Below are 6588 nucleotides of genomic sequence, written 5' to 3' on the forward strand. Positions count from 1 at the left end.
GTTCCTGAATTTGAGAAGTTTTATGGTACCAGGTGTCCCTCTGCGCATATCATGATGTTCTGTAGGAAGATGACCGGATACATAGGGGACGATCAATTGTTGATACACTACTTTCAGGAAAGCTTAACTGGTTCGGCAATCCGATGATATAACCAGCTGAGTATAGCTAATATTAAATCGTGGAAAGACTTCGCTAAGTTCTTTCTTGAGCAATACAAACATGTAAAAGATGTTAGGCCCAACAGGATGATGTTGCAAGGAATGGAAAAGAAGTCTAAGGAGAGTTTTAGACAATATGCTCAAAGATGGAGAGATGTAGCGGTGCAAGTCCATCCACCATTGGAAGAGGAGGAAACAAATATTTTTTTTGTCAATACCTTAAGGGCTCTTTTTTTCTCGCATCTTATCGGTAATCCTTATTAAAGTTTTGCTGATGTGGTTACAGCGGGAGAAATGATTGAAATGGAAGTTAAGAGTGGAAAACTCGAGGGAAGAGAGTCTAGTAAGAGGCCACCAACAAGGAAAAAGGAAAATGAAGTCAGTAATGTGAGGCAGTACAATTCTAATAACATACTATTTCCCATCCTCAAGGAGTAGGGTCATCAACACAAAATGACAATAGACAAGGGGCAAGGGACTAGAGGAGAGAGAGGCCTCAATTTGACCCCATCCCGATGACTTATAAGGAATTGTTTCAGATTTTGTATGATCGACATGGGGTTTTGCCATATCACGTAACACCAATGCAACCACCTTTTCCCAAATGGTATGATGCTAGTGCTAAGTGTGAGTACCATGCGGGGAATCCCGTGCATTCTATTGAGAATTGTACTGCATTTAAGAACGTTATCCAAGCTTTGAGAATGAGGAATGTCATCAACTTTGGTGACAGTGAGCAGCCGAATATTGCTCAGAATCCGTTGCCACAGGAGTTAACGTAATTACTGAAGAGAAAAGAAAAAGAATTGTAAGGAATGTTAGTGAGGTGGTATCACCCATGAGTTGGGTGTGGTGCCAGATGGTTAAGGTAGGAATGTTGAAGCCCAGTTTGGTGGGTGAACAGTTTAATAGTGGATAGGTATGTCAGTATCATAACAGTGAAGGACACATTATTCAGCAATGTTCTGACTTCCTATCTTTGGTACAAGACATGATGGGCAGTAAAGAAATTGAGTTCTTTAAAGAGATTGCTTAAGAAGAGGAAGCGGAAGTTTGCGCTTCAGAAGGATCGTCTAAAAAGGTATACAATGCTAGTTATCCCCTAATCATTACTCCCAAGAATCGATTGCCTGAAAAGGTAGCTCTGAAAGTGGCTATTACACCTCCATATTCATTCCCATATCGGGATAATAAACAAGTGCCTTGGAGATATTATTGCCAGATGGGAGATGTAACAAAAGAGAATGAGGAAGTAGATGAGGTGGGACAATTTACCAGAAGTGGTAGGTGTTATTCTCTTAATTCACCTAAAGAGTCTCAGAAGAAGGTTGCGGTTGTAACACCCCCAACCCGTACCCGACCCGGATACGAGTCCGAGGTGTCACATTGACTTTTCAAACTTTGACTCTTGACAAAATTCAAAGAAGATTTAAAACTTTCCTTAGAGTAAAAGCAGTTTGGTTACATAATTTGACCACAATAACCAAAATCAATCAGAGCATATTTAACTCAATCAATTAGACATGCCAACTATATTCAAAATAACAAAAATCATTTAACATCTATTTTCTGATCTGAAATCTTGTAAGGGAGATGCTGACCTGTATCCTCACAGCTTCCATATCTCTTTCTGTAACCTGCGTGTGAAACATCACACGCTAAGTAGATGACTTAGTGAGGCATAAAGAAAACACATCTAATGGAATTCATACCATTAATCATGCATGACTGTTTTATGCTATCAAATTATACAACTCATTTACATATACATCAACATATATTCATGTATATTATGTAACATACCATAACCCCTATCACACATATATCATATCATGCACACATATCACAATCATATACATAATCACATACATTGTTCTCATATCACCAACCTGTTTATCCTTACTAATTCCTTGTCATTACTTCAATTCCGTCATATGAGCATATAATGAATATAAACATATTATATATTTTAATAAACCACAATACATTACTAATTTCTATAATTATATATATAAACATAGCATCTCATATCACCATGACATATATGCACTTCACCATGTCACGAGAAATACACATATCATTATATCAAATTATGTTCTCTTTTCAAAGCCCATGTACACATGTGAGAACTATAGATATGTGAGTCTATAGAGGTTATGCATTATGCTGTCACCACAGCTCGTATAATTGTACCGAAGTGCCACGTAGAATTGCACCGGAGTGCCGCGTAGAATTGCACCGTAGTGCCATATAATAATGTCCATAAGGACCACATATCATTCCTTAAGAATCATATATATATACTAGGGATCAAGTATGTGTCTCACCAGACTTCACACATGTTCCAAAGAATACATATATGTCCCGAATGACCACATATCATTCCTTAAGAATCATATACATATGCCAAGGATCAAGTATGTGTCTCACCATCACACATGTTCCAAAGAATCGAAGGACCGCGTAGACCCTCGACTCTTGGCATGCCAACTATACCCTTAGCTCTCAAGACACATAACATGGGCATTTTCTTTTATACTTATCATTTCACATAACACATAGTTTAATTACTCATAGAACATTTTCATATGAGTCACATTTACATGTCACATAGCTTATATTCTTTCTCACGTAGTTACATAGATCCATATCATATAACATATATCCCAAAGTGCATATAATCACATATATCACATCATATAGCTTAGATCATTTCTCAGATATTCATATAAACATACATATCATATCTTGTTCACATATGATCATATATGCTTCATATAACACATAGAAACACCTAGAACACTTTCTCATAGCTTTTATCAATTTTCAGAGTCCTTTCATATTACCTGATGACATATATCATATAGGTATATAATAACTGATATCATATCATCTACCTTATGCTCCATTTCTTTGTATTCCTTTAGATTATATAAATTATATTGTATTTCTAAACATATATCATTTAATAGTATTTTTATTTAGGTACTAATTTAATCTCTTTACTTAATTCAATTTCATATATTCATTATAATCTTTTCATATCGCTCCATAGATATTGAGCATATAACTTATCTTGCATATTCGTATCGTCCCTTTATATTCAAGTTTCCTAATTGATATACTATTTCCATTTCATTCTATAATTCAATCTTATTTAGTTCCCTTAACTCTCATTAAATCAAAAAGCTTTATTATACTAATTCTCATAATAAATCATACCACTATGTACTTGTCCAACTCATGTTTTCATTATGCATATACTGTTACCCATGTTTACCTAGTTCATATCACTTCTCATGAACTCACTTTCATCATATTTTCCTATTATTGCATATTTTATCTCATAACCATGTATTCACATAGTCTTATATTTCATTATCATATTACTTATATTTGTTCTCTTACGACTCTTTATAAACATCTATTTTCCATTTCCCTACATCTCTTGACTTATCTTCTATATTCCTATAATTTCATAACTTATTTTATATTCTCTCATTAACACTTAATCGTATTTTCACATAAACCACATGGCACATACAAAACATATCAATTCAGATAATCAAACATACATACACTCATATTCAACTCATGCCTTTAATCACGAATTCATATGTAACACTTCAGGAAATATACTCATCGCAAGTCTTATTCCCAATCACACACCATATACTATTGAGTATGCACTCACTTGGTCTCATTAGTCAATCTCGATCTCTAATCTTTCCCCTGATCGATCTTACTTGCCAAATGTTCCATAATTGCCTTATGCTCAGAATCTACATAAATGTACATTTTAAGGCAATTATTAGATACCTACACCTTGTAATTGGATACTAGCAACTTAAACGAACTTATTAAACCCATATTCATAATTTCCTTTAGGGGGTATCGATTCCCTACTGGGGGTATCGATACCCTCATGACATTCTGGAATTCTGTCATTTGAGAGGGTATCGGTACCCCTTTGAATGGGTACCGATTCCCCCTAACCCAGAAATCATTTTTCAGCACGAAAATTACTTCATTTCCTCTCAAACACTTCATATATCATCCTCTTTTTTATTCTTAACTTACATATAAATGCTTAAACTCATTACTACTCATTCAATACATCTTTAACTTCAAAATCTAATTATCTACATAGAATTCAAGAATCACACTAATTTTTCTTCTTGTTCTAAATTCAATTCCATCACTTAATATCTCTTAATTCAACCATTGACAAGTCAAATTTATCTTCCAATTTGAGTAAAGAACTCTATTCCAAAATTTCATTCAAAAACTCTTAATCTTTAATCCCTCCTAATTCCACAATCCTTTGTTTTTAAGATGATTTAAGCTTTCCTTAAGCTTAATTATCATCCAATAATCATAACCAAACCTTTAGTTGAACAAATAATCAACTAATGAAGAAACTTACCTTTGCTTATGGCTTCACGGTGGAAAAGAAGAGAATGAAGAAGAGAAGTCTGGAACTCTCATATTTCCCACATTTATAATACTAAAAAAGGAAGATAAAAATCTTTCCCATGAAAAGACCATTTTGCCCCTTTAGTTCATCCATCTTTGCTATTTAATCCAATATTAAAATTCTTTACTTAAATCCCAAGACTTTTAAATTTCATTTCTAAATTGAACACAAAACTTTCAAAATTTACAATTTAGTCACTGACCCTGATTTGGGATGTTACAGAGGTTGATAAGGGGAAAAATATTGATATTCAGATAAAAGAAGATGAGCCTGTTATCAACGAACCTGTAACTGATAATGAAGCAATGGAATTTTTGAAGTTTCTGAAGCATAGTGAGTACAGTGTTATTGAACAGTTACACAAGTTGTCTGCCCGTATTTCTGTTTTATCATTACTTTTGAGTTAAGAGGCCCATAGGAATGCTCTGTTAAAGGTTTTGAACCAGACTTTTGTTCTGAAAGAGTTGCCCATTGAAAAGTTGGACCGGTTAGTTTCCAATATACAAGCTGATAATTTTTTATCTTTTTCTGAGGATGAGATCCCTTCTGGGATGATTGGTAGTCAGAAGGCTTTGCATATCACGATTAAGTGTAAAAAGCATGTGTTGTCCCGGGTTTTGGTTGATAATGGTTCGGCTTTGAATGTAATGCCCTTAGTGACTCTGAAGAAGCTTCCATTAGATAGTACGCTTATGAGAACCTGTCAAAGTGTGGTTCGAGCTTTCGATGAGACTAAAAGAGAAGTGTTGGGCAAGATTGATGTTCCTCTAACTATTGGTCCAACAACTTATGAAGTTGAATTTCTCGTAATGGACATTATGCCTACGTACAACTGTTTGTTAGGAAGGCCTTGGATTCATCAGGCCGATGCAGTTCCGTCCACATTGCACCAGAGATTGAAATTTGTGATTGATGGAAGGTTGGTATGTATTCATGCTGAAGAAGACATTATTACTTTTGTTTCTACTACTGCTCCGTATATTGAAGTGGATGAGCAAGCGGTCGAGTGTTCTTTTAGATCGTTAGAGTTTGTCAATGTTACGTTTGTGGTTGAAAGCAGGAAGATACCAAAGCCTAGACTGTCAAATTGTACCAAAATGGGACTCAAGCTGACACTTGGAATAGGAGCAAAAGTTGGGAAAGGGTTAGAAAGTCAGTTACAAGGACCAGTGAATCCAATATGCCATGTTACTAAAAGAGATCGATTTGGTTTGGGGTATCAGCCAACTCCGAGGGATAAGCTGAGGGGAATTAAGAAGGGTCAGGAAATGAGAAATGCCAGATTGGTTGGTGAAGACCTTAGCTGGGAACCCATGACCTTCCCACCGTTGAGCAGTATTTTCATATCTGGGGGGCATATGTTTCAAGGGAATTCAAGGAATAATGAAGTGATGGTTGATAATGCATTAGGAGATTTTGGCATTAATGTTATAACTGATGATGAATTTGAGGAAATAAGAGCTACATGCACTTATCCTGCACCACTGGGCTTCGTGTTGAACAATTGGACCGCAGAAGAACTGCTTGTAGTTTACAAATCTGTTACATAGTAATGCGCTGGAACTTTCTCCCTGTTGTTCATACCCTGGGGCAATAGGTGATTTTATGTAAAGGGTTAAGCTGTTTGTTTTTTCTTATTTTGAATAAAATATGCATTCTGTTAGTTCCAAATGCAAACATTCTCCCATGTATTTCATTTATTCATTCTTTGTTATATATATGTATGTATTTATTTATTTCTATTTATTTATATGGGAAAAGATCCTCCCATATGTATATATATGTATATATCTTATCTTTCATTTTTCTTTTAGGAACTCAGATATCAATAGTATGAATGCTAATGACTATGACCCGGAGATTGATTTCGAGAAGCCTATATGTCAAGGGGAAATCAAGGATTGTGTTGATGAGGAGGGATGTGAACTACCTTCTGAATTGCTGAAAATGGT

Source organism: Hibiscus syriacus, unplaced genomic scaffold (genome assembly GCF_006381635.1).
Source record: "Hibiscus syriacus cultivar Baekdansim isolate YM2019G1 unplaced genomic scaffold, ASM638163v2 tig00110319_pilon, whole genome shotgun sequence".
Lineage (NCBI taxonomy): Eukaryota > Viridiplantae > Streptophyta > Magnoliopsida > Malvales > Malvaceae > Hibiscus > Hibiscus syriacus.